The 22,575-nt window shown below is 39.4% G+C and overlaps 2 long non-coding RNA genes across 2 annotated transcripts; both read left to right on the top strand.

Moving 5' to 3' along the window:
• Positions 1 to 2,939: 2,939 nt before the first annotated feature.
• On the top strand, positions 2,940 to 4,014 carry LOC119742928. The gene is made up of 3 exons (XR_005272923.1): positions 2,940 to 2,971; positions 3,647 to 3,710; positions 3,977 to 4,014. It is a non-coding gene; the product is annotated as an uncharacterized LOC119742928 (long non-coding RNA).
• Positions 4,015 to 12,300: 8,286 nt separating this feature from the next.
• LOC119742927 lies at positions 12,301 to 16,156 on the top strand. The gene is made up of 3 exons (XR_005272922.1): positions 12,301 to 12,360; positions 12,867 to 13,046; positions 14,674 to 16,156. It is a non-coding gene; the product is annotated as an uncharacterized LOC119742927 (long non-coding RNA).
• Positions 16,157 to 22,575: the final 6,419 nt, after the last annotated feature.

Genomic DNA, 22,575 nt, shown 5'->3' with positions numbered 1-22,575 from the left:
TAATGTTAGACACTATTCGTTATTGAACTTTTCTCTCAGCTGCTATGATCACTACAAAATAACTAGAAACAGCAACAAAGATGTATTTGAATCCCAGGACATACCGTTATTTTGTTTTACCATTTTGGATTTCCTCAAAAATTTGTGAACGAACTATTGACCGTTTTGTCATTTTACAGTTTTACAGTTTTGTAAAACGGTCAAACGGTATTAAGTCACACACAAAAAATACTTTTTGTTGTTGTTTTTAATTGTAAAAAGCGTTAAACGGTTAGTTGCTTTATTTTAGAGTGTTGTTTTACAAAATCATGACAATGACAAAACGGTCAATAGTCTTGCCGACCATTTTTTTGATTTAGGTTCGGCAATTAAGCAATGCACCTAGGAATGTTAATGCGTCCTAGAGATCGAGTCATTGCCTGGGCCCTCCTTGCATTTTCGTTCTCACAACATAATTTGCGAATTAGCTATTGAAGAGCCGCGTCGACTTAAACTCCAATTTCCTTCAAAATATCTGCAACTTCATCAAACGTATTACCATCCTGTATCCATTGTGGATAATTGTGGATAAGTAATGCCCTCCCTTGCAGTTTTCCAGCGCCATTTTTGCTTGCAACTCTTTAAGCCCCACCAACTGAATGGCATGAGAAGGGGGTCAGGGTCCGCGCCAGGAATCACACCACGCATTAATTATGCCGAGCCAACACTCTTGTAAAGCAGGGTCCCCCTCCACCCCCTTGCCCACCGCCACAAAATGCACCACGGACTGTTAACTATGACACTAAAATAAAACAGTGTGTATTCAATACTGACCGTTTTGCTGTTTTTCAAATTTATTTGTGTAAAACAAAAATAATCGATCGTTATGCTATAATGAATTTTACTAAACTTATAAAACGGAGAAACCGTATTGATATTAATACCGTTTGTCGTTTTATAAAACTGTAAAACGAGGAAACGGTCAATGGTTCGTTTACTGTTTTTGTTTTCGAGGAAATCCAAAACCGTAAAACGAAATAACGGTATGTCCCGGGATTTATTTGACACTCTGGAATGCTTTGTACACTTCGGATGAACACAATACAAATATATATTGAGTCATAAGGAAGAGCAAGTCAGCCACAGCCAGATTGGATAAGTAGATGTTGATGATTGTACTCATTGACTTCACTCGAATGCCTGTGAAGAGAAAGACCAAGTTTAAGAGGAGGCCGATTGGTGCATTGATTTCAGTACTTAACCATAGTATTTGTTAATTTCTTTTGTGAGTCTTGATAAAGTTCTCAAGGTGCTTTTCAACTTCATCGTTCTCCATATCCAACATTTTATTCAGATGTAGCAAAGAGTGTTCTGTCCTAGTCAAGATCACTCCAGTTTTATACTAACAGCGAATATAAGACCTGCAGCAATGTGTAGTTGAAATAAAAAGCTTCTGCATTTTTTCCCCTGAGAGTTTTTTTATCTTGAAGATTTGTAAGGATTAGTTCTTTGTTCCTTGTTTTGAATGCATACTAAACCAAAGTAGACAATAGAGTTTCACAGTTGACTTTGGCATAGATGTGCTTCAGAATAACTTTTTATTTTCTCTTCAAGACTTTTTTTACATGTACATTGTGTAATCCGTCGTAAAGGTTTTGCTCATATCTAGGTTACTTAAGAAAAAGTGAAATGGCACTCTGTACTTTTTACAGAGTTTTACAGCTTATAAAAGATCACAGACATAACGTAACGCTTGCATTATCTATAACTGAATAAAATTAGATGCAGATCAAAAAATGACACAAAATCTTTCAGGTCGTTCACTACATTTTGCTTACAACATATTTATTTATATCTCACATATAAAAACTTGACACAAGCTTTAGATCTGGTGTTTGGATAATCAAGAAAGACATTTAAAATACAGATACAAATAGTCACTGCATCAACAAAGATTTGAAACCATGGAATTCCTACACTCTCTTGCTTGAAATTGAAAGTGTACTTAGACTTCTGCTATCAAATGTTATACTAAGAAATTACCCATGAACTTTTCTTTTTGTTCTTGGCCCAAACTGATGACCAGCTTTGCCAACAGATTGGCTCCCGTCCGTACAATATTGATACTGATTGTGGAGGGGGGGGGGACCAGCCTATCCAGCAAGAACAGAAATAATGTTTGGCAGCCAATAATTTGGAATTGTAAAGTAATAATTCAATAACTAAACGTGAGCTTTTTTGTGTTTGGTGTTTCATTCAAAAGTGAATAACTTTTGTATTGCTTGAAAAATAGCAGATTGGTAAAGAAATCTGTTTTTCGGGATGAAACTCGAAAATAGCACGGAACTTTAAGTAAATTTAGTACTTCATCCGGCATTTATTGAGTAAAACTGTTATGTGGACAGTTTTCCTTGTTTTTTTCCCTTAGAAGGTACAGCATTAAAGGTTGCATGTCTGTGTAGAGTGTGTGTGCGATTCACAGTTTCAGATGATTCTTATTTTATCTGATAAACTGTCTAAGTTGAACACATTACCCTCATTGTTTCAAGCTTAATCTTTAAACTGTAGTTAGGAGAATGGTTGTATGTAGAAAGATGACAAGTTCCACACACAATCCATTACTCTTTGGAGATACGGTGGACACAATACGAAGGCGCTATTTGGTTTGGGTCTAGTCTTTTGCATAAGTTACCCCAATATACCCAAATCAAATAACACCCTTGTATTGTGTCTGCCATATATCGCAAAAGGCTTATAGCAGTTGAGCTATTCACTTTTTCCAAAATTTGTTAAGACTCTGGAATACTGAATGTGCTTTTCACATCTTTTTCCAATCTACAGGTTAAACAACATGGTGACTCCACTGTGGAACCAGCCGTATGAGGACCAGCTATCCACCAAACAGACCAACACCAGGGAGTTTCTGAGGAATTTATCCAAGATGCTGCAACGGAACATTGGGGGAGATGTCTCCCTGGCTGAAGCAACAAAGGTGAGCTACTCACCAAAGACACAGGATGGTTGTGGGCCAGAATGGAAATGTGATCTTCGTTGACAAAAAACTTTCAAAACACAGTTTTCTGGCAAGTGGACTTACATGTACAGCTGCCCTGAAATTTCTTTAAAAGTTCAGAAAATGATGCCTCATTTTTCTTGAGAATCAGTTAAAACTCAGCAAAGTTTTAGCCAATTTCTGAAATAAACTTCCTTTCCACACACAAAAGTCCCAAAGATTAAAACGGGGAGGGGGGAGTTGGTTAAAAAAAAATGTTTAAAAACAAAAAACAAAAAAATGAACACAAAACCAAAACTTGGGTGGGATGTGAACCCATGACCTCCTGCTTACTAGTGCAGACATCTTAACAACTCGCCAGCAGAGCTTACCAAGATTGGTCAGCCAGTTTGAATCTTGTGCATATAATAGCTGTGGTTACCACAAGAAGAAATTCACAAGCCTGTTGGAGTGGGATTCGAACCCACAACCTCGTGTTTAATAGTGCACTCTTCATTTCATTGGCAGGAAGAGCCACAGTGGGATGGCATTCAACCTGGATTTCTTGTTAGATAAACTATACAGCATGTGAATCTTTTGTGGGGTAAATATTCCTGACATTGGAGATGTCTGATTTGTTCCTTTCATTTTCATTGTTTGTTTGCACACTCACAGCCAGTATTAGAGAGTTATCGCAACAAGTGTGAGTTTACCATCGGCAAGAGTGTAGATGGCATTGGTGAGTGAAACTGGCATTTATTTTTAGTTATCCAACCTCTTCATTTTTTTGTGTGTATGCGCTCCGTTCACAAGCACCCCCTCGCCTGGATATCAAGTGTGCACACATGTACTTAATGCACCTGTTATGAAAGCTGAACAGAAAGTTCCAGGATTTTTTTTCTCAGTTATTCCCCTAATTTTTTTGTCAGGTCTTCATGAAACTTGGCCCTGGATAAATTGTGCAATAGTTTCGGTATCATTCAGTCTTCTTATTTTCATTGACAGATAACACTGTTGGTTTCCGGCTTGGCGCTTACAAAGGTAAGTATTTCCTCTGAAGTTCCATTTTGGTAAAAGACGTAGATCAGCTTTCATGTTTGATTGGATCAGCTGTCGAGGGGTGTGGCCTATTAGTAGCTAATGCTGATCAATTCCAACCAATCAGAGTGCAACACACAGAAAGATTGACAGGTGTACATATTGTGCATTGTCTATTATGTCTGTCAGGAATTAATTATTGAAAAGAAAGAAACAAGCCACAAAAGACTTAAACCCTTGTCATCCCTTTGCTAACCAATATGTTGGCTTACTTTTGTGGCATGAATATTGAGGGTATATGTTTGTACTTTCAACATTGACCAGCAAGCTGTTTTACTCAGTAGGGACTTTTCAACAATTACATTTGTACAAGCAAGAATTAGGTTTTAAATACAAACTTCAGGAAAATCACTATTTATTTAAATGTTGCTAGTGTACACTTTTATTTATTTTATCACTGATCTTGCTTTTACACGCAAATTTTTTTGTCGTATAAAAAGTATGTGACTTTTAGAAACATGGTTTGCCCTGCAATTTGTTTTTTGCAAATATTGCTAGGTATCAGAAAGACGTAAGAGCTCAAACACCGATTTGGTGATAGTACATTTCTGTATTATTTGTGTTTAGAGTTTTAAATTACACAAGGAAATAGCAGCTTTAATGAACATATAAAAAGCAGCAATTCCTCGGATACTGTGCAAATTAAGATGCATCTTGTATGATGCTAACTTTACAACGACATTCATATTTTACAGCATTGATTTTTCAATTACCCAAATTCGAAGCACCCTTGAGTCCATCTAAAAGAAATATTAGAATATTGCTTTGCATTTAAACATCATACAGACATGGAGCTCATAATGTAATACAACAGACTAGTGGTACTACACAGATTATGTACAATTATAGAGCATGCAAGTCTCGCCAGTTCACATTCACTTTTCATGTGAACATCTTGGTACCAAACACTGACTAGTCTAGCCACAGACTCCCGTCTTTGAATTCACCCAATGAAAGGAAGTGGAGGTCCACATTTTTTCATTTTACTATAGTAATCAACTTGCAATATTTTTTGAATGTGTTGTAAATTGGAATGATTTTTTCTTTGACTGGATAAACCTAGACTGGATAAACCTAGTAAAATCACCTAGGTTTTTGAGGTCAACTTCCACAGAAGTGGAGTACAAATTGCTGACTTTAGCCCGGTTCATACTTCACATGAAAGCATGTGCGAAGCAAAATTCATGTCGTCAACAATGGACGCCCTTCGAATGTATTGCTGACGTCACGAATTTCGCTTCGCTTTCGCGTGAAGTATGAACCCGGCTTTTAACTATCAACTACATTTTTTTCCAGCTAGTAGCTGTGAAGACACCTTTAATACACCAGACTTAAATCCCATACTGTACATCTAAAGCCTACAATGGTCTCATATTATATATCTTTGCTCTGCAGAAAGAAAAGTCTTTACCCTTGATTTCTCCTTGCTAAAGGATTTTTCAAGAAACTTCGAACAAAAAAACAGCACTTTATTTGGTCTTCCAAAAAAGTTATCCTCATTGTGCAACATGTATGCTTAAAGATTGGTATACATTTGGAATCCGATGCTCCTAATGCATAACTTGCAACTTTGTTACTTAGGCTGTGTCTGAAACGGGCTTCTAGAGCTATGGCTACGGCTATTGTCAGATTGTTCCCATGTAATTGTTATGGGTGAAGACCTAGACAATATAGCTCTAGCCATATCAATTTTTTTAATCTGTTCATTTGTGCATCAGGTCTTGACCCACAAGATAACCATTCCACCAGCACCTCTGACGTACCGGTGACTGGCGCTGCCATAACGGATCCTTATCACTATCTGACGCAACAGCACTTCACCTCAGAGATCTTCAAGATTGAGATCCTAAACCTCCCAAGACATTTTGGATTTGCGGTGAGTTTGCTCCCTTAACATTGAACCCTCAATAACAATAACCATACAGTTTGTGCCTTTTTAGGAGTATGTATGTATTGTGCTCCATGCTTGGGATTTGTCAAGGTCTGTTAATAACAGAATAAAAAGGCTAAAATGAATTTCACTAAAACATGAAATATTCTAGCCCTGTGTTTGTATGAAAGTAATGACCACATTTTACGCACACTTTTTTGCAATGCCCGTGCACATGTTCACAATTGTTTCTAATGTTGCTGTGATGTCGATTTAGGTATTTTACACTTCACAGCTTTGGGATTTTCTGTATAATTTATGAACCTAAAATTCATTGCATTGTACATGTGTAAAAGTTTGTACATTTAAGTATCTCATTGGCTGCATGCTATGTGCTAATGAACGTAACAGTCACATCAAACTTGATCAAAACACTTTTGTTACATTTTGTCCCCTCAAACAGCTGTGACACTGAAGTTCCAGCTCATAACATCGCTGTATTGCTCATGAATATGGAATATTTTAAAGCCTGAAACATCCAAAGACTTGGAATATAGTTCCTAAAATTAAAACCTCAAAATATGTTTAAAGGCACTTTAAAAAAAAAACTTTATTTACAGTGAACAATTTCAGGATTATCCATATGTTAGTACCAATACATGTACATTGTCACACTGAAAAAGTAACAAACAAGCTCATTAAACGGAAGGGTAGATCATTTGTCATTTGTGCATTTTTTTTTCATTTGAAGCTACAAAAGTGCTCACAATCTAAAAACGGGTGCTTAACAACTAACACGATGAAGTTTTAGCTCTGTGAATGCAGTATATTCCAAACATATATTCTAGGATCTCAGGTTCAATTCAAAAGTTGCTGAGTCATGTTTTATATTGTGTCTGAATTCAGCCCCAGGGACACATTCTCATTCAGTCAATTGCAGCTACGCGATGTCATGCACTGAACTGACGAATAATAGCAACCTAATGTGCGTGTGCGTCGTGTCAACGCTTGCGCGCACATATTCATGGATTCACCAAATTTACAAACCAACTACATGAACTAACTTGATGCATCGTTGGAAATAGCTTTCTTTCATTGTTTCCTTCAAAATGACAGCATGCCAGAAAGAATGATTTCACAGGGAGTTTAGTGCCATTAAAACCAAAAGCCTTTAACAATAATTTCGTCAGTTACCTTTTGGATAGCTGCAAATGATCTACTCTACCTTTAAACACAAACAAAAGTTTGATTCAAATAATTAAAGTACTTGGGATTTGTTAATTTCTGAACCTTTTACATACATACATTGCATGAATACCAGCTGTTCCCTTTACTGATGGTTGCAATCTGCTCTGAGCGGGCCTGCACATTACCGATGGCATGGTGCGTACATGTATTGGCAATTCACTGAAGTAAAACACATTTCAACTCCAGCATAATGTGATGTTAATGTTTCTCGATGTCAAATCTACTTCATTGGCATTCCAATGAAGAAGATGTATGAAACGGCCTTAAATCTGCTCTACACTTTGAACACAGCAAGTTCAAAAGCAGCACTCACTCTACACACTGCTGCCCTTAAAGACAGCTTGCACTTATCAGGTACCAGTGAACATTGTTCTTGACAACTTTCCAAAGATTAGATCCCTTCTGGTTCAGGATGTGCATACTGCTACCCTTGTGCTGATGGCTCGGTGCCAGTCAGCCCAGGACATTGTTCCTGAGTACTTGCAAGTGACTGCTGGCTCTCTGCTGGTTCTGGATGTACATACTGTTCCCCTTGCATGGATAGCTTGCAGTCAGTCAGACTAGAGCATTGTTCCTAATGAGAACTTGCAAGCGCTGGGGTCCCTGCTGGTTCTGCATGTACCTCAACATGCACTTGAACATGCTGCTGACTGTGCATGGATGCCTTGCTGCTGCTTTGCCTGGAACATTGTTCTTGACAGCTGTCCAGTGGCTGCTTTCTCGCTGTGTGTTGTGCATGCCCTTGGCTTGGTGGCTTGCTGCTGCTTGGCCTGGCAGCACGGTGCTCTTGGTCATTTTCTGCCTGCGGAATCACATGAAGCTCAATCTGCTTCTCTGGCTGCGATGGTCGGCTGGGATTCTGTCTTGGGCAACAACGACAGCACAGTTTCAGGAATGAGAAAGCCTTGACTACAGCTTCACGAAAGTCAGCGTTTGTGGCACTGTAGACTAGGGAATTAATTGAGCTATTGGTCAGTTGCAAAATTGCAATGCATATAGTCAGAGTATTTATTGTCTCTGCAAGTTCCAGATTGGCAACAATCTGAGCAGTTGAAGTAAACTTTGATGCCACTACAAGTACATGAATTGTCATAATTGCAGCTGCAGTGTACAGTGAGTTCAGAATGAAGAAAACAGCAGTGTTGATGATAACCATGCAGAGGACCTTGCCTGCTCGCTTGGGACGGTTCGGAAACAGGGCTGATTGCTTGCGTACTTTCAGTACTACATAGATGTACAAAGCAAGAGTTGCTATCAAAGAGGCAATGTTAATAATGGAAAGAATCCCAAGGTTGACTTTATTGAAGACAGCGTCTGTTAATGGTAAGAAAATCAGAATCACAGCAACAATAATTGTTGGCACCCAGAGTCCTGCTGATATCTTTGCTGCTCGAGATTTAGAGGCTTTTTCTTTGAATGTTATAGGATTGCACACTGCAGAGAATCTCTCAGCTGCTATGGTAACCACAAAGAAATTAGAAGTAGCGAGGAACGTGCTTTGGAAACTATGTATTGCCTTTTTGACCAATAAGTTGGACTTTATAGGTGAAAACAGTGCAATTATGAAGTAAGTTATAAGGTAGAGGGAGTCAGCTACAGCCAGATTGGATAAGTAGATGTTGATGATTGTACGCATGGACTTCACTCGAATGACTGTGAAGAGAAAGACAAAGTTTAAGCAGAGGCCGATTGGTGCAATGATTTCAGCACTTAACCATGTTATTTGATAAGTTCTTTCTCCACTCATGTAAAAGTTCTCAAGATGCTTTTCAACTTCAGTTTTGCACCCAGTTGATGGAGTGGAGGTGTTTTGGTAGCCATCACCCATAGTTCATGCACAATGTAGCATTGAGCTCCGTGAGCCACATGTTGTTCAGATGCAGCAAAGAATGTTCTTCTCTATTTCAAGATCACTCCAGATTTATACTTGTAAGACCTTGAGCAAAGTGTAATTGAAACAGAAAGTTTCTTGTTCTTTTCCTTTCCCCCCCCCAACATTTCTGTCCGATTTTAATGCATGTGACTATCTTGTGGTATCAGTTCCTGTAACCAAAGCAGATGCATGTGAGTCAGTTTCACTACTTGCACTGACATGAAATCTGAGAATTGAATTTGTTGCAGTTTTAATGATTTGCTCCAGATTAAACATGCATATTGTGTACATGTAATTGTTTTTTCATGCAAGTCGGCCCTTCACAAGGCATAAATGCCACTCAATGTGAGGGCTACCGCACAAGAAGAAAAGACAGAAAAAAAAAGAAGGATGGTAGAAAATGAAGACAATTAAGTTTAGTGTGTATGAGAGATGCATGTTCACATTGTGTTATACAGGGTGATTAAAAAAAAAGTGACCCGCACTCAAGATTTTTTTTTAAATTTATGCAATCAAATTAGATACACCGAAGAAATATGTCTTAAAAGAGCATGTTCTTCCACTCATCTGAAAAAAAGCCCAATCACTAAATTTGATCATGCCATCCAAAGTTATGCATGTTTTACTAAAAAGAACCCGTTTGTGTAGCTGTCCAAGGAATGCGATAATATTGAAAGCTAAATGAGCTAAGTGAGATTTACAGATTACACACAAGTATTCAAATACAAATGAGATTTTAATAATTGAAATCAAGAGAATTTTTACTATCAGGTTGTGTGTTTTGAATATGAGAAGCAAGTTAACTCTTTTTTTTTCTTCGAAATATCGATGGTGATTTTTGTATCTCATCCTTTGCAAGTTCTCGTTCATTCATAGAGGTGGGAAAACAATTGATGTTTCATTATCCTCATTGGGAGATGTATTATCAGTTCGCAGCACGGTAATTGATAAGTGGTGGACAGCCAAGTTTTGTGATCGTTTTATTGAAATAGACATGAATTGGGAATAGAGTTTGCAATTTAAGTGAAATTTCACAGTTAATAGTCAATAAGAAGCAGACTTGTATTCGAGTCACGAAACATCGAGTCAAAGTCCGAGTCCGAGTCACATTTTTTCGAGTCTAAGTCCGAGTCCCGAGTCCTCCAGGTCAAGTCCGAGTCAGAGAGTCACAAAGGTTGAGTCCAAGTCCGAGTCACGAGTCACCTCTTTGTATCAAAAAACGTACATTTTAGGGAATTCAGAGATTCAGAGTCACCTTTGATATAGTATGGAAATACGTACATTTCAGGTGCTGTAAATTTTCATTTTTCCCCACAGCTTTTCTCTCATTTTCTCTGGAAATGAGGAGTTCATTTGCAAAAACAGTTATAAAGGCAATTCAGACAAAACTGGTATTGGCCTAACTTTTGCATTTAAAGTTCAGGCGTTTCAAATATCTTTTTTTAGACTTCTTTCATGTCTATATACGTCGTGAAAGGTAGCGATTGAAGTTGGACGTACATGTACGCGTAGTGCCGGTTTTCTCCTCTATTTTCTTCCTGCAGAACTTGCATTCTGCACTTGATCTTCCATTGGCATTTCTCTTGAAGTTAAGATATCCAAAATTGACAATTTTTGGAGTGGATGCCATCATGATCTACGTACGTTGCAACTTGCATACATACGTTACCGAAACAGGCAGATCAGCAGACTATTCATATCGCATTATCCCGATGCGACAGCAATACACGTGTGAACGACGTCTGACAAGAAAAGTCTGGTACCTTACCCTATCAATCTTGCACCAATGCAGTATTGTGTGTTGATGGCGGGGTACAAGTTTCAGTACATTGATTTCTATAAGTCAATATATCGGTAACAGGCCACGGCCATGCATGCACCACATCGAGCGCCCTGTACATGTATTGCACAGTAAAGAAAACAATCAAATTATATATGTGCGTGTGTGCAGTGCGGTAATTTCCGTCAAGTCACAAGTCAGTTCAAGTCCGAGTCCGTAGCCCCGAGTCCGAGTCCGAGTCGTAAGTCAAAGTGACTCGAGTCCCAGTCCAAGTCATTAAAAATGTGACTCGAGTCCGACTCGAGTCCGAGTCACGAGTCATACAAGTCTGATAAGATGTACTTTATCCGTGTTTTTTTATTAACATAGAACGAGCTAAATATTTCAAACATTTTTTTTTAAATTTGGTCACTTTCTTTTGGACTCATCCTGTAGTTGGTTCAACCGGTCACATGGGAATAAACTTGATGAATACATCCTGAAAATGGCTTTGGGGATAATGACAGTATATGGATGTGATTGGACGGAGGAGCAGGTAGTTGGTAGTTGGTTTCAATTTGGTCATGTTACTGATGACGGAAAGTAACATTCACTCAAAACATCTTTAAGCACTAATATTACTTTGTACAAAGGTATATGTAGATGTAGACAACAGCAAAAAAAGAGGATATTTTCTTTTTTATCAATCCTTGTTGTCTTTTTCCCCCAAATGAATTGTGTTCTTCCCCTGGATGTTGATTTATTTACCCATACAACAATTCTGTACTTCCCTTCTGTTTGATATTCAATTTGATCTGATAAGGAATGAAGTCAAATGGAAGTTTTTATTCACAAATCACAATTTGATTTCTGTTCATCAGTTGCCTTTTTTTCTTTCCTGGGCAAATGTTGGTTGTCATCTGATAAGAGTTTTTTTCACTTTCTGGGGTTGTTGTCATTTGCAATCAGTCTCTGCCTTGCCTGACGATCAAGTTGATGTTGTCATATTCTCATTTTGTTGATGGAACATCTTTGCAAGACAATTTGCAAGGGCTAACTGCTTGGTCTAACTACGTGGTGGCATGATTTAGTAAAGGTTTGCGGTACCACCATGTAGAAGTCTTTTGTGGGAAGATGTGTGGTTCTTTTCAGAACCACACATCTTCCCAAAAGAGACTCTACATGCCTACATGGTGTTACTGCAAACTGCAAATCTTCACTAGAACACTGTCTTCCACAAATGTGACAATTGGGAAGGGGAAAGTGTGTTTGTCCATTTTTGTTTGGGGGGGAAATATAATCCCCAACCCCTTTTCTTCCTCTGACATCCCCCCCCCCTGATTCTATGTTAATATTTCAAAGCTAATCATAATTGTATTGATGATATTTCAATGATAGATATAAAGTGTTTGAGGACCTACGTGGATCTGTTTGGGCCTACAACTACGTCCATTCACTGAGCGGATTCGGGATTACCCATCGAGGACTCGAAAAGATAGGAGAGAACAAGGCCAGTTTCTTCGGTAAAATTATCCAGTCAGGTAAGACAAACATCTGTGAAGACTCATTTGCATTGGTCTGCATCTCAATTCTATGTGGATAGTTGTGAAATTCGAAATTGTGAATTAGAAAGTAGGAATCAACTTTATTCGATTTCATCCATATAATTATTGATCTTCTTTTTCATATATGTATTTTTTTTGTTGCCCTTTACAAACACTGAACACATTGAGTTTTGTCCGAGGGTTTGCAAGAAGCTTACTTCTGGTTGGACACGAACCCCCAACCTTCTGCTTCCTAGTGCAGACACATTAACCACTCGACCACTGAGCTTGCTGTGGCAAGCTGGCCGTTTGGAGTCTGATGAAGCAGTGCTTAACCCAACTTTGTTTGTGTAGGTCATTCATGTCATTAGTTCGAGTCCCACCTAAGCCTTCGGACAACACTAAGTGTACAGTGTTTACAAAATATGTCAGCGAAGGGCAAACAAAAATCAAATATAAAAAAGGCTAATTTACATCTCATAAATTATTTTTTTCCTGCCCAGGTTCCCATCTGAAGTCCATCCAGATGATCCTTAATAAGACAGCAGACGGTACAGGCATCGACTCCAACACCCTAGCCATACAGATGAAGGGCCATCCTGAGCTGAGGGACTAGCTTCATGTCATCACCTCATGGGGGCCTTTGCCTGTCTACCCTGGGGTGGTCAACCCAGAATTACCTGGTAGGTGCAGTGGACTCTGTGACCAAGTACCAGTGTTGTAGTCGAGTTACCAACGTCGAGTCCGAATCCGAGGCCAAGTCTCAAGTCATAAGCCTCGAGTCCGAGTCCGAGTCACAAGTCACTTGTTCTTAGTTGTTCACCGAACTAATCGTTTTTAAAAATTATTTTTTAATCCTCCATTCTGTCTTTTAAGTAAATCCCAGTGTATATAGTTGTGGTTGTACATGTTGTTTAGAGCCAAAATGTGTTTTCCTTTTAATTCCCATCCCTAAAAAATCTTCCTCCAACCCTTCCCTCCATGTTTTATCATCCAAACAGTATTCCTCAATGATCCTTTCCCATCCCTACGTTAGGTTTTTACTTTTGATGAAATTACGTGACTCGAGTCGCGAGTCATCGAGTTCGAGGAGTCATGGTCAAGTCCGAGTCATTTTCCAATGTGACTAGAGTCCAACTCAAGTCCGAGTCCTAGACTCGAGTCCTACAACACTGCCCAGTAATCCCTCTTAAGAAAAGGTTTAGGTGGAACTCTTGAACGAATTGTTGCCCAACACCTTGTGCTGATGTTAAGATATTTGATGATCATAGTGCAGTGTTCATATAGCACTCTTATACAACACTCTCAGATTGCTCACACTTATTACCCCTGTTCATCAGGCCATGAGAACACTTTCCTGCTATAAGCTCGAGATCAGCAATATCTGGTCTGCACCCCCCCCTCACATGTACATGTACTCAATGGAGGCAATTGTAGTAATGTATCTTGCCCAAGAACACCAGCACCGTGTCCCCTGTCAAGATCGACTCAACATAACATCGTGCATGAGTCAAACACAGGAACCTTTTGACCACAGGACTCTGCATGCTGAATAAAACTCTAATCAAATAACCAATGTATAAACACCGACGTATAAACACTGTATGAGTGTGTTACCTCCTAAGTGAAAGTTGGGAAAAAAACGTTGGCGAGGGGCAAAACCTAACTTAATTTACATAACCCCAACTTAAAATTCCATCTTATGAATAGTTAATGCTATACCTGCTGCTATGTACATCAGATTCAAATCAGCCAACTGATTCCCTTAGCTCAGTGATTGAGTGGTAAGACATCTGCACTAGAAAGTAGGAGGTCGTGGGTTCGAGTCCCACCCGAGTGATTTTTTTCCAACTTTCACTCGGGAGGTAACACACTGACCGTTTATACCAACCGTTTATACGTCGGTGAAGGGCAAAACCTAATTTGATTTACATCACCCCGACGCAAAATTCCATCTTATGAATACTGAATAAAATTAGTGATACACATGTACATACTTTGCGTAAAGATATTTATTGCGTGGAAGAGGAAAGTACCCCAGACAGTCGGACCACCGTTTAAACAGAAGATCTGACCTGACACGTGTACATGAGGACATACAAGGGCCTCATGATTCTGATATTTAGTACGCTTGTAGATATTTAAATAATGTTGAACCCTGCATCATAGGTCAATCTGACAATCTACGCGCTTGCCAGTATCAGACTTTAAATGGCCTGCAAGAGCCTGCCGTTTTGAGTCTGCGTTTAGATTAACCACCATTTTGCTCATCTCATTTTGAATATTCTTTGGTCATTTTTTTCCTCATAGGATCTCAAGACATCTATCACCAGGCATCTTCTCAACATGCATCTCGACCCCAAATGGCAAGCTCAACTGAACCAATGCATGGTGTCCAAATTTGTGCCGGTTACACTGGATCAGTACAAAGGATTGTTCAAATAAACAAACAAATGTTCCAATAAACCAAAAAGGGAAACCGACGATTAGTGCATTATAAAATATATTGCATTATTATAATATAACAATTGTAACAAAATAACGAGACAGTGTTATATTTAAAAAAAAATAATGATTAATTCATTGTTGAAATCGGTACTCTTAAAATGGAACTTGTCATGATGCAATTTTGTGCTCTAAATTAATAATGCAATATACATATTTTATTATGTAAACATTTTTTTTTATATATTTTACTGAAACCACAGAGACTAGTTGTCAATGTACAAGCTATTGTCACATCTTACTGTGTGCAATGAGTTCGTTAGCAGGGCTCAAATTTTGTGTGAAAATCTTGTGGACAACAGTACCTGAAAGTATTATTCACTGGACCGATGTACATTCACAGATAAAATTGAAACACTGTTAACTCAAAGCCATGTGCATCATTTGCAATGACCTGGAGAAGCATTGATTTAATGACAAAAAACTCTGCTCAAAGTCAAGATAGGAGTGGTACCAAATACCCTTTGAAAATATTCCAGCTGAAATTGTTTCGTGTGGATGAAAACTGAGGTGGTGTTGAAAGAGGGTGTCCACGGCACATTATGCATTAGCAATGGAATCCAGTTACAAGACACCCCAAAAAAGTGAATGTATTTCCTCGGTTTTCTTAAAATGTATACTATCCAATCAGCCTTCAACAGGTTAGTTGTCATGCACCCTGCTTCAGACTTTTAGCAATTTTGTTGCTTCAAACGAAAGTAAAGGCACAAGAAGCAAATAATCATATGTACCTTTTAAGAAAGTTGCAGTCATTAGGATTATACAAGAAGTGTATTTCATTGCTTCTGATAGTAAATGGGAAACATCAAATGTGAACATTTTGAATAGTTGGTCAAATGACTCTTTCATGTGTAGGATTAGTCATGATCATGATAAACTGAGACCAGATTTGGACAGCACATGCAATCATGAAAGGCATGTATTCATCTGAGTGCAATGTGTAATTATAAAACATCAAGATGAATTTGTATTCCCTTTGTTTTAAGTTTCCAAATCTTCTAAAGAATTTATATACAATTTAGAAGTGTTTTTGTCATTTCGTATAACCTTCGAGAGTGAAATACATTTGAACATCAAAACAATGTGTGTTACAGTGAAGTGCAAATTTGCCTTGTTGAGATTATTTATGCAAATACGATAAGGTTTTCTGTCATGGATGTTGGTATGAACGTAGATGATGTGGATAGGATTCACCTACTTTAATGTACATGTAGTTGTGTTTGTCATTATAATACATGTACACCAAATAGTTATTAAACTTATCAGAATTCATGTGCTGTAAAAATTAACAGTCAATTCTTTCATTTTTCAAAAAACTATATTTCCAATGGCAAATTATTAAAGTGGATGCGGTGTTTAAAATGAATCAGACTTTCTATAAAATGTTCTAGTTTTCTGGCAACGTGATGTTAGAAATGAACTCTTTTGAACTTTTAATAAAATTGTATTTTCAATGGCAAATTTTATATTAAATACATGTACATGTAGATCTGAGCTAATTTACTTGTTTCAGTCAAATTATTCTGTGTGAAAGATTGACCATGTTTTCCTCTGGCTTATTTCATTGTGTCACGCTTAATTTCTTGGTTACAGAATCCCAATGTTTCCAAGTAGATATCATGGCTAATGGAAAGTACTCAAGAAAAATACTCAAACCCAAATTTAAATTATCTTTAAAAATTTAATTATCTTCCTTTGCTTGTACATATATACAATGGGGAGTGCCCAGGGGAGTGCCGATAAAATCCGACAATCGTGCACACTACATTACCTAATAGTGTACAGGGGCGGATCCAGGAATTTTCACAGGGGAGGGGGTTCATCAGCGAAAAAATCAGAAAATGTAAACACTTGGCCTCCGTAAAATCAAAAACTGGGGTGGGGGTGGGGGCTGGTTCCATATTTCAATAGGGGGCGCTGTTCAAATTCGATGATTAGTAACACTAGATTACAGACTGGTGTACGGTAATTTGAACAGGCGGACATATACCAGTATAGTTTTTTAGGAATTTGTATGATAATTTTTTTTGTTTTTTGACAGAGCTGGGGGGGGGGGGTTGACACCCACCTCTGGATCCGCGCCTGGTGTACAATTCATGGCCCCTGCTCACAACTATATTTTGAGGGGGAAGGGGGGAGGGAGAGACCGTTCGAATGTGACATCACCTTAATTCTAACATTTGCTACCGTCTTTTGTAGGGAATTTCTTTTTTTTTTAATGGGGGGGGGGTGGTCTCAACAAAAATTTGGGTGCTCCCTGTCCCCCCCCCCCCCCCCCATTGGTGGAACTGCACATGAGGGTGAGTACCCTCAAATGACTCGGCCCATTTCGGTTCTGTAGGCCACATTTCTTGCGTTTACCACAATTTGGCAAACAAATAATGGACTGAGCTGCAGCTCTGCTATTTGCCCAGGATATAATACATATACGTAAACACAAAAACAAACATACATAATCTTTACACCGTTCTTAGGGAACTATGTTCTACTTTTTTTATTTTGAGGTAGCATTTTTGGTATCATGAGGGGTCAATCTCTCTGGGGGTAATCCTGCCACCAAGTCCATGTTAAAAAGTTTCTACCGGTAACTTTAACAGCGCCCTCTAAACAAATCTTTGAGAGTGGCTTTTTTGAAATTTCGGACTAGCTTCGGACTCGGTGTCGTAATCATTTCCACAACTAATTACATGTCCGATACAGGCATGTCATAACATTTGGGCTGTCAACAACAAGAAATGTTCAAAGAAAAACAAAGACCGATACCAGTATATCCCGAAAGTGACAAAATAACATCGCTGGAAGTCAAAGCTAAATCTTTCAAAGGAAACCAATGTTTACGAAAATTCCCAAGGTATGACGTATTGCCCACGTGAGGGCGCATACAGGTGGTGTTGTTCTGTGACACTGACAGGTGCAAAATGAATGATTACAATTCACACGTGGCGGTTTGTTGTCATGTCAGTGCTGCATGCACATGTCACAATGAAAAGACCCTGTACTCAAGCCCGTCTCGCAAGTGTCGTCGCCATGTTGGGTCACTTTCTCCGGATGTTTTCATGGTTTTATCTCTGCTAATTTGTGACTGTGAGGTACTTGGTTCAGTGTGTCCGCCGTCAACTCGATTTTATTAACCCCTGAAAAACTGCAAGACGTTCATGGCCTGGTCGTGAGTATTTAACAGGGAAAAAATCGTATTACCAAGGTTGCGATCATGGCAATGTGCATTCACAAAGCGCGGGGTTTGCAATCGCATCAACGGACCTTTTCCATAAACCGTAAATCTAAGATTTTCACATAATCCTATTTAAACATTTTGGATTTTGAGCATGTTAAGGAAGTGACAATTAAGCTAGTGGTTTCTCACGTTCGTCATGTGCATTTTCCCATGTTGAATAACTTGAAGTGTTCAACATATTTAATTGGCCTGATCGAAGATCAATCTGATAATTGACAATTATTATGTACCAAAAACAGGGCTGATGGCTTTCAGGGACTTCATTCATCCTTGCAACATATCTCTCTCTCTGTTATTTTAGTCTCTATTGTATTGGAGTGGTGATGTGAAGTAGTTTTCTACAGGAAATAATTAATGCTGGGTTCCTTTATTTTCAATAGGACCCAAAGAAATATTGATTGTGAAAAGAATGCAAAAGTCATATCCGTCACACCTTTTGTGACGGAAATGACAATTATTATATTACTTGGCTTTTGGAGGTATAATTACCTTTTCAAGTTGTTTACTTTACAAATTATGGCAGTAGGTACATATTGAGAAATACACGGGGACATGCATTTTGAGGGGGTTTTGAGGGAGTATTGTAAAGAATGAGCATCTTGTCCATTATGTTAAAGAGTTTTTAACACTGCACATAATAGGAGTCGTGTTAATTTCACTGCTCAAAAATCTTATTTTCATTCTCTATTTTTTTGAATTATAGTGCCTTAAAGTGTCGGGACATGAAAGTAGACACTTGATACTGAAGAATGACTCATAGGCCCCTTTTTAATAAAAACTTGCTGGGAGTGTACATGCGGGAAGAAATTCATGATAAACTATCTCCAGCATTTAGGATAGAGATAAACCCACGAATGATTCTAGCGTAAGGTTGATGCATTGGCAGTTGTACTGTTTAACTATGTTCACTATAGGGTGTCAGTGGGTACATTTAATTTTTTGAAAAGAAGCTGAAATAATTAGAAGCAGTAGGTGAAAATTAACAAAAATCCACTTTGAAAAAAGATGTATATCATAAATTTAATTTAGCTACTTAAACTGTGCATATTAATTTACTTGTGCTTTTAACAAATTCAATAAATATATAAAATCTGATATCAAAAAGTATTTTTGTCCTCTGCAGGCTGAGTGTAAACATTAAACTGAAATCCACAGGCAAAAGGGGAACTATGTATTGGTGGAGTGAGGAAATTATGGATGTGACATTTACACATTTAAACATTTAAAATAATAAACAAAATTCTAAATCGTATTTTTCCCAAAAGTTTTAACAAAACTCAAATTTTAAAAACAGGAACCTATTTTTCGCTATCTTCCTTTGAGTTGAGCATGCATAACAAAAATAATCCAAACCTATTCAATTTGCTAAAAGCTAAGGAGAACTGCAGTACTAGATTACTTTCAGGCTATGTGCTCATCTTTTTATTGTTTTCAATGACAGCCCTCTTTTTATTATGTTACTCATTTATTATTTGTTGTGTCGATCATGTTGGTCTGCACAATGGGCAGTCGTCAGTCTTTGTGAAAGGGCTCAACATTGAGATGGTTCTTTAAATGTTTGCTAAACATTTACAAAATGAAACGTCACATCCTTAGAAGACATTGGAGGAGGAGGTCTAAGAAATTGGAGGAGGAAGGCAATTGGAGGTCTGTGGATGTTTGAGCTACTACGTACATGTAGAGGGTAACAGATGTCTCTGATGGTGATGCTGAAGTTTTGCAGAGCTATCGTCTGTTTGCTGACCTTCATTGCTAGACGGACAGAGCATGGATGTAGCTGCTTGATACTCATGATGATGGTGTCCCTTTTGGTGAGTGCTGGGTGTTCACTGATTTCCTGTAATTCTCCCCATCTGCCATGTGCTCTGTGTTTGTGCTGTCTGGTGTTGAGTTCTCTTGCTGGTGTACCCAGTGTACACCTTCTGCATTTGCAGGGGATGCATCAGGTTCGGTCTTGGAGGCTTGCTTGTCCTGTGGGCTATTGTGGATCTTGTGGGTGTGGAAAGCCCGGATACCTTTGTCATTTAGGAAGTACTGGATGTGATGAGAACTGCCTGTGTTTGGCTGTGTAATAGGCGGGGTGAGCCTAGTGGGTTCGACCTTGGGTGTAGGGGACCCTTTGGTAGGTGAAAGACTTTGGATCTTGCGTCTTGACTGGATGAGCCTTGAATCTGTTGTGTTGTAGTGCTGTCTTGATATGGTAAAGTTGTTGCCGGCCAGGATTGTGGTTGCTGATGCAGGCTTCCCGGACAAGGTTGCTCTTTGACTGGTGTTTGGATTTCCGGGTGCAGGAAGGATTGGTTGTCGATGTTGCCAGTCAGTGTCTGTCGGTCATCTCTAATAGACTCAGGGGTCGAGGGTGTTGTCAGACTGTTTTCAGACCTTAGCATCCGGGGATGAGATTCAAGGCGCCTGATCCTCACTGCGCCAGATGCTGCTGTAAATCCAGTTGAAGTCTTTCAGGACCTGCTGGAGGTCCCATGCTGTATGATGAAGTGATGAGAGTCTCATCCATGTACTGAAGACAAACTCTTGGTCTCAGATCTACGAAGGCAGTACTCCTATATGAAGGCATTGACTAAAACTGGGGATAGAGTTGATCCTGTGGAAGTTCCAGAAGGCTGCTTGGACAACTGGCTGTTCATTGGAAGAAAGACAGCAGGATGTAGGTGGGTCGCAGATCATGAACCTGGTTTGGAGTGTGGGGCTTCATATTTCTGCAGGGCGTAGTCAAGTCGGAGTCCCCCTTGGCACCGAGGCATGAGTAGCCTGTGGGGATGGCAGTGAATATCTGGTAGCCTTCATCGGGGTTGACCATGGTGTCGTTGGGAACACTGTGAGGTTGCGCTCATGGTGTCATTGGGATCATCACCCTCACCATCCCCATCACCCCCACTGGCGGCCGCCACCACCCCCCTCACCCTCACCACCACCATCACCATCATCATCATGCTGCTGCTGCTGCTGCTGCTGCTGCGCTGCTGCTGCTGCTGCTGCTGCTGCTGCTGCTGCTGCTGCTGCTGCGAAAACCTTTACTTGTGATCCCAACAAAGCCATGTGCAGCTTCAGTGGAGACTCCAGGTATTCATCACCAATCCCATGGGTGAGGCATGTCTCAAGGTCTCGGTCAGGAAACCTTCATGAAGACAAGCTGTGTGAGTGTGAAACCCTCTCTCTGGATTAGGTTTGTGATCTCCTACCCATCTACATCCTGCTGTCCTTCATCCAGTGGACAGGTCAATTCTTCAAGCAGTCAGCTGGAACTTCCACAGGATTAACCCCATCTCCAGTTCTGGCCAATATCATCATATAGTTCTGTACAGCTTTCGTGGATTTGAGAGCAACAGTTATCTTCAGTTTGTGGATGACACTTTCATCATTTTATCACACAGCACAGTACCTCCAGCAGTTCCTGAGACACTTCAGCTGGTTCACACACAGCAGCATCTGGCTCACCTTGGATCGAATCTTCTTCCTGGATATTGAGGCCTCCAGGCAGTCTGGCAGTATTCTCAGCCCTTTTGTCTATCAGAGAGCCACACATTGATAGGCATCTCCACAATCAATCTGTCCAGTGCCCTGGGATCTATTCATCAGTCATTGGCACCCTTGTCTGGCAATCCTTCATCATTGACCACGATCCTTTGCTGCGACAACTTTGCTATGTCAAGGCAACAATCCAACACGACCGATTTGGGGTACATCAAGTTGAGACACTTGATCCGAAGTCTTTCACTGACTAAAGTGTTTCGTATACTCAAAGTCTACCCATCAGGTTCATCTGGTCCATTACACTTCCCTTCATAGGCAGCTCTTATTGCATTTAGTCCTTCCTGAATGACACTGGCATCTAGGTTTTCCATGCCTAACATGATCTGCAATAGCCTACAAGGATGAGTAAGACTCTGAGACCTAACCTGATGTAACACCTGTGAATACAGAAAGGTCTGCATTGGGTACATCGGTGAGGATCTTAGCGCTGGACTCCATGAACACAAGGCGCATGGTTCTTTGGGGAGATTGCAGGAAATTTTTGATAATTCAGCATTTTACCGATCGGTAGCACCTCATCATAAGTATTGAGTGCCACAATCCTTGCCGAGTCTGAAAGGCCTTGGATGTCTGGCACAGGATTTTTCTGCAGGACATCAGTTCCATCATCAGTGATATCTGGAGTCCTTTGCTGTGCTAGCATCTCAATATTCCACAGGCCTCCAATACTCACTCCACCAATAGTTAACATCTAGTTCCCCTTTTAGCTTGTCTGTGGGTGTCTGTCCTCAAAACTCAGCTCTGTAAGTAACATTCATGTACATGTACTCACTTGACATTCTATAGTGAACAAAAATTGCCCTTTCTTGCCTTATGTTAATTGTCCTGTCTTGCCTGCCACTTTCTTGCCTAAAGTGCCAATATTTGCCTAAAGTGCCACTTAATTCTTACCTAAAGTGCCAACTATTTCTTGCCAAAAG

The sequence above is a fragment of the Patiria miniata genome, unplaced genomic scaffold (assembly GCF_015706575.1).
Source record: "Patiria miniata isolate m_02_andy unplaced genomic scaffold, ASM1570657v1 HiC_scaffold_6, whole genome shotgun sequence".
In the NCBI taxonomy this organism is placed as follows: Eukaryota; Metazoa; Echinodermata; class Asteroidea; order Valvatida; family Asterinidae; genus Patiria; species Patiria miniata.
Note: the sequence above shows the minus strand (reverse complement) of the source record. Positions and strands in the feature narration are given on the sequence as shown.